Genomic DNA, 5744 nt, shown 5'->3' with positions numbered 1-5744 from the left:
TTTACAATTTGGACGTCTACATTTACTGGTGTATCGCATTTCACCAGGAAACTGAACTGTTTAACATTTCTTGCACCCGCCGTCATCCATCGCGATTTGTACCGGCCGACAAAATCAAATCCGATGTTGCAAAATGTACGCTGCAGAAGGTTCGCGCTCAGTGCAAGCCGTGCATTTGAGAGACACAAGTTATTTTTGCTTGGTGCAGCGTCGTAAGAAACGTCACGAGCGCCTGGCAGCACAGAAACGCGCTTTCTGTCAAAAATGTTTTTGCAAAAAAAGTAGTTTTCGAGGCCACGCTTTCTGGTCTTTGCCGAAAATGCGGAACAGGCGAACATTTACAACACAGTATGTTTTTAAAACTAACCCCCCCCCCCCCCCCCCCCCCCAGCCTTGCCTTTTTTTTATTTTCTTTTTTTTTCGTTGCTGTTTCAAAGAATGCATTTTGTTGCTGAAGGACTCCCCTCAGTAAGAGCGATAACATGTTTGGTGCCCCGATAACATGTAGATGTAAAATGCGTCGTGCAATTTTTGTACTTTCAGTAAATGCAACAAGGAACGAATCCCTGACGTTGATAACTTGCAAAACACCCATCAGTTTTCATCTCCGCGCAATGGCAGACGCGGAAAAAATATAAATAAAGGAAACACATTTTTTTCCCTCCTGTATAGTCGAAATTATAGAACAAGCGGCCACGTCATCTGACACTAATCATATACCGTCAGTGTTCACCATGGTCATGCTAAGGATGGCAAATCATAGAGCGTGGGCTGAGCTTCAGACATTGTTAGAGTTCGGCTATTCTCATCTTTACTTGAACACGTGCCACTATTCGAATATTCGGTGATGCTGATTGTCATGAGCCCTCAACTCGGGCTCATGACAATCAAGTACCCCCACGGTGTCACGACTGTCACGACTCGCGTCGCGAAGTCGTGATGTCATGTGACGTCACGCTGTCAACAACGTTAATAAATGTAGAGAGTTCTCGATTTCAATCGACTCGACGCAATGAGTCAGGGGACCGCGTCAGGTGACGTCACGGGGTCACGTGACGTGACCTTACTTGACAGCGTGTCTTGACACAATGATATTACGTGACCACGCGACACAGGATTAATCATTGTGCCAAGAAAAAAAAGTGCAAAGAAAAACCCACAATTTTCTATACATTACAATTCTGTACATGGCGATTTGATCAATACATAGAGTACAGCTGCCAATTTTGAATTCTAAAATATTCATTTTGTGATATTAAAATAAATAAAAATAAATATCGCGAATCGTTTTGAAGCGGTTGCCGTTGTTACATTTGTTTCCTGTTTAATTCCGGTTCAGTTGCACGATGGCAGCGAAGATTTCGGTTCGGTTTAGTTCCGGTTCGTCTAAAAATACCGCTTCGGTTCCGGTTTGCGGTTCGGTTCAGTTCCGGTTCAACACTTTAACGTGTCCGCCTATTAGAGAGCCGAGAATGTAGAAAGGGCCATCTCTGGCCATGGAAACCGTTTGCGATTGGCGCCTCCTGCAGGGGTTAGTCGCAAGTGCGTATCCGCTGCGTTTTTCCTTGGCGGGATGAAAGCAGGCGGAAAGGCAGAGACGTTAGCAGACGATTAACGCTTTCGGCCCTTCCTCGCAATTCAAACTGCAAACACGGCCCATAAACCACGTGACTCCCAACGAGCAGCTGGACACTCTCCGTAATGCAGGCTGTCTACCCCCATTTTTTCCGGTCTCTCCTGGCGAATGGAATGGCCTGAGAAAAGCCCTGCGCACCAAAATTCTCGGAGGCCACGCTCTAGGGCGCAGCTTTTGCCTGCTTTATTTGCGAGATCTAACGTACGTACTATCAATGAGAAGTGGTTGTTTATAACATATAATAAAAAAAAATTCAACCAAAAATAAAAATAAATAATGCGCAAAAAATCGTTAGCTATTCGGCTCTGAAGGTGGATGGCCAGCGAAGCTGTTCAGCACACGACACAGACGTGACAGTGAGTGAGTGAGTGAAAGCGATGTTTATTATATCTTTTTTTTTTTTGGAAAAATCGACTGTTGCTTGTGCACTTAGTGTGCACATGTCACTGTCGATAGGAAAGGGGATTGGGTGAAAAAGAAAGGATAGAAAGAGAGAGGATTAGGTTGGGGGGGGGGGGGGGGAGCCAGGTGCAGGGGGATGTCCTGGCCGTCGCAGGCATGTCGAGTCATAGGACGACCCAAGCCTCAGTACGCAAAGCCTGTCGAAGTTTGATGTGGAGCCGTCTTAGGGCGAATAGCTAAATATCTTAAAGCTGCGTTGGCTGGTAACTGTGCTTCAAGGCTAATATCGGCACGAACGTTCGGTTGAAGGAATGACGTTTCTTGTCTTGGCTGAACAAGCTGTGTCTGAAATGCAGATTTCGTAATCATGAGCTGGAACGGTAGATTGGGTAGTCGTGCCTTGTTCTGGTGTGTTGAACTGTAGGTGGTCTCCTAAAGAATTTCTATGAGTTCCGTGTCCTTCATGTAAGTTATTAGTTTTTTTAGTGCCATGTCTGTCACAGCTCGCGTTGCCCGCGGATGCAGAAGGTCCTCCAGGCTATCACTGGAGAGTCCGAGGCGGGAATAGGCGTTATGGAGGGCAGTACGCTCGTCATTGTAGTCTGTGCAGTGTAGGAGGAGGTGCTCGGCGTCAGCAGTTTCCTGGCAGGTTTGGCAATTGGGGTTGAGATCAGGCCTGAAGCGACCTATCCACGCTGGTGTGAAAGCGCTTCCGGTCCGCAGACGGTGGAGCACTGCAGCAGTGTGACGATCCAACCCTCGTGGGAGACGGGCTGAGAACGTGCCGTCCGCCACTCTCGGGTCCGGGTTCTGTCGTGTAATGGTTCGTCTCACCAGAAGCTTGGCGTCGGAGAAACGGGGAACTGTAGAGAGCGGACATCCGTCTTTGTGAGCCTGCGCTGCTAGGGAATCGGCGACTTCGTTTCCCCTGATACCACAATGACTGGGGATCCACTGGAAGATAATCTCGTGGCCTTTCTCCCGGAGCTCGGCTGCATCTTGTGCGACTGACCGCGCCAGAGGCGTAGCCCTTTCTAGCTCCGATAGTAGCCCGAGAGCCGATCTTGAGTCGCTGAGGACTACCCAGCTGAGCCCCCGTGCGCAGCCTGTCCGAATTCCCCAGAGGGCAAGTCGTATGGCCGCCAGCTCTGCGGTAGTAGAGGATGCCTGATGGGACAGGCGCTCGTGTATACCTACGGCTCCAGCCTCAAAGAAGGCCGCTGCTGTTGCTGTGCCTCCAGATGGGTCTACCGACCCGTCGGTAAAAACGCGTGTCCGCCCATCGTACTCCGTATCCAAGTGACTTTCCGTCAGCTGCCGAGCGGTTACCACTGCTGCGCTCTTCTTGGTCCGCAGCCCTGGTATGCTGATACTAACCCTCAAAGGGTGAGGATCTGTGTGTAGTGCTGGAAGTGGCGCTAGCGGTCCTGGTGTACCCGCGATGTCGCCTAAAGTGCAGAGCTGCGCTCCCAGTTCCGAATCCGTACGTTCGGCGATGCTTATCAAGAGCGTGATGGTAGAGTCGCAGTTGCTCATTCGGATGAGATGTCCGAGCGCTCGTTCCTGCAGAAGGTTTTCAACGGTATTCATACCTGCTTCGGTAAGAGTGTGTCGTGACGATGCCGAACGGGGAACTCCGATGCAAATTCGTAGAGCTACGCGTTGCGCTCTCTCTAAGTTCTCGATTTGATTGCCGCTCAGTCGAATGAGCGGTAAGGCGTAGAGTGGGCGAGCCAGAATGAGACCCTTGTATAGCTGTAGTAGCATTTGTTGCGATGTGCCCCAGGTAGTTCCACCAAGCGCGCGGAGGATATTTGTGTGCGTTCGCATCCTCTGGAGCACCACCTGCGTTGCTGGGCCCCAGGATAGCCTCCAGTCCAAGGTGAGTCCTAGGTACGTGACTGTCTTCTCCACTCTCACCGGGACATCTCCGATGAACAGGGTCGGTTGGAACTTTGAGGGTCTCCTTGGTGCGTAGCATAGAGCAACAGTCTTTTCTGCCGATGTTGTCAGACCCAGTTGATACAAGTGGTACACAGTGTTTGTAAGTGCTCTCTGGAGGGCGCGTGCCATCCGTTGCCTACGGTAGCCTGGGGCCGTGGACCAGAGCGCCACGTCGTCCGCATAGACAGCCATGCTTATCGGGAGTGCTGGTTCCTCGCCTACTCTTGCTGCGGCTGGGAGTGATGCAATCGCCAGTGCAAACAGGAGCGGACTGACTACGCTCCCTTGGGGAACGCCATGGTCGACTCGTCGGGGCTTGCTCAGTGCTCCGCCGACCTTTACGCACATGGTGCGTTCAGTGAGGAATGCGCAAATGTAGTTAAGAGGTCGTCCACATACCCCGAAACGACGCAGGGCTGAGATGATGATTCGGTGCGGGAGGGCGTCGAAGGCATTGCGGACGTCTAGGAATACGGCCATCGCCGACCAACCTTGTGCTTTGGCCTCCTCCAGCGAGCTGGTGATGTCACCAATTGCGTCCGCGGTGCTCCTGTGGTGGCGGAACCCCGAGAAGCAGTCTGGCAGAGCCCCGGCCGCCTCAAGGTGGTAGACTAGGCGACGTAGCACCATTCGTTCCATCACTTTGCCAAGGCATGATGTCAATGAGATGGGCCTATAGGAGCTTAGTTGGTCTTGGGGTTTCCCGGGTTTCAGTAGTGGTACCGTGGTTGCTTCTCTCCACGCTTCTGGTATTTTAGAGGTCCTCCACACATGATTGATTAGAGTCAGCATTGCTGGGACAGCCGACTCGTTAACGTTTCTCAATGCTTGGTTGGTGATTCCGTCTGGGCCTGGGGCCGCACGGTGTCTCGGGAGAGCATCGAGAACGTGCTGCAGTTCGTGCAGGGTGAAGTCTTCGTCTGGCTGCTGCATGGGGGTCGCTGTTGGGGGACGGAACTTGCTCCAACCCTGGGGGGGCGGGCTGGCAGCCGGCAGTGGTGGAACCTCAGTAAATGCATCCGCGAGTAGTTCGGCCATCTCTGTTGGTTGAAGGTTCATTGCCACGGCCATTCCAAGGACAGGGTTTTGGGGGATTGGGCGACCTGCTAGTGTTCTCGCCATCCGCCAGGCCCGGCTTCCTCCGGCTGGTTTGTCTAAGGTGGTGCATTTGAGGCGCCATTGTCGGCGTGCTAGTTTTTTACCGTGCCTCCTGAACTTGGCATCCAGTCGCCGGTATGCCAGTACATCTGCCGGATCTCCAGTGGCCCATGACCGTCGCTGGGCGCGACGTCTTTTTGCCCGCAGTTCTAGCCATTTGAGGTCGGGGTTGGGACGTGTTGCTGGCACTCTGACTTCGTGGGTGACCTTTTGGAGGACTCGGGAGAGCGTTTCCGGGGTGAAGGATCGTCCTTCTTCCAGCGCTTCTTCGAGCAGGGTACGGAAGCGATCCCAGTCGACGACGCGGCAAGTCTTCAGAGGAGCTTTTGGCGGCCTTCCGATGACAATGGGTAGATGATCACTTCCCCAGCTGTCTGCCTGAGAAGTTGCATTGAGACGTAGGGCCCAAGTCGTGAAAGTCAGATCAATTACGCTTCCCGTCACTCCAGGCCGTACAAATGTCGGGTTCCCATTTGTAATATTTCTGAGGTCGAGCCTATCTAACATTGCCTGTAGCTCTCGACCTCGCCGAGAGTCCTTTCTATCCCCCCAGGACTGTGAATGGGCATTGAAGTCGCCGGCAATTATAACCTCTCCTTTGGCC

General features: G+C 52.2%; 1 pseudogene; it reads right to left on the bottom strand.

The window, feature by feature from the left end:
• Window positions 1–2535: 2535 nt before the first annotated feature.
• LOC120840830 lies at window positions 2536–4174 on the bottom strand (annotated as a pseudogene).
• Between the last annotated feature and the right edge of the window lie 1570 nt (window positions 4175–5744).

Source organism: Ixodes scapularis, unplaced genomic scaffold (assembly GCF_016920785.2).
Source record: "Ixodes scapularis isolate PalLabHiFi unplaced genomic scaffold, ASM1692078v2 PGA_scaffold8__174_contigs__length_109621045, whole genome shotgun sequence".
In the NCBI taxonomy this organism is placed as follows: Eukaryota; Metazoa; Arthropoda; class Arachnida; order Ixodida; family Ixodidae; genus Ixodes; species Ixodes scapularis.
Note: the sequence above shows the minus strand (reverse complement) of the source record. Positions and strands in the feature narration are given on the sequence as shown.